We start from the raw sequence: 903 nt of genomic DNA on the forward strand, positions 1-903 counted from the left end.
GCAGCCTGTTTGAACTAGTTCTTAAAAATAATCTTCAGCTGAGCCTGCTGCCTTCCACTTCTCTGCCTCTTCCCTAGAGCCCTTCCCAGCATCTGAATGCCGCCTCCTCCTCCCATCCACTCCTATGTAGACCCAGGATTTTCTACCCCTGTGCTGTCTTCTCCTCTCAACTCTCACAAGGAGTGCTGAGAAAGGTGGACAAGAAAATTTTATTTAGAGGTACCCATGAGCTTTCTCACCAAAGAAACAAGCCTTTGTGGCAAGAGGGGAGAAGCTTTTGTTTAAGAGCTCACAAAAACTCTTGGATCTGTGGTGGGTACTTCCCACTAAGGGAACCACCCTGACACCGGGGGGGTGTGAGTGGGTGGGGGGGGATTTGAAACAGAGAGGTTCCACCATCGCTTGGTAGCACTGTCTGAGTCTGGTCCTAAAACCAGTCAACGGGGCAAGAGTCCTGCCACGGTGTCTAGCCATTTGATCCAGCACGAGCATGTTCATCACTCTGGCTTCAAGGCATAGGGCACAGGCGTTGTTTGACACCCATGCGGTGAAGTTTGCTGCTTTTCACAGCAACAGATCTCTGCTGAAACTGTGTGATGCCCTGCAGTAGCTACAATGCCTCTGAGGGTCTAACAGAGGGCTCTGCACGGATCTCCAGGCCCACACACCTGCATGGGATTTCCAAGAAGATAGCGGTGTCGGAGAGGGGTCCCGACGAAAGTCCCGACAATACCCCTCGTTCCCGCAGTCTGCACGCCGCGGGGCGTGCAGGGGTGCTGGGGCCAGCCATTCGCGCGGCACCCCTGCCGGGCACGGTCCTGCCTCAAACCCGAGACGCCTCCAGGCGGGAAAAGAGCGGCTGTGCGACAAGCGGGCACGGCTCGGCGGCGGCGCGCCCGGCTG

The sequence above is a fragment of the Pygoscelis adeliae genome, unplaced genomic scaffold (assembly GCF_000699105.1).
Source record: "Pygoscelis adeliae isolate BGI_AS28 unplaced genomic scaffold, ASM69910v1 Scaffold399, whole genome shotgun sequence".
Lineage (NCBI taxonomy): Eukaryota > Metazoa > Chordata > Aves > Sphenisciformes > Spheniscidae > Pygoscelis > Pygoscelis adeliae.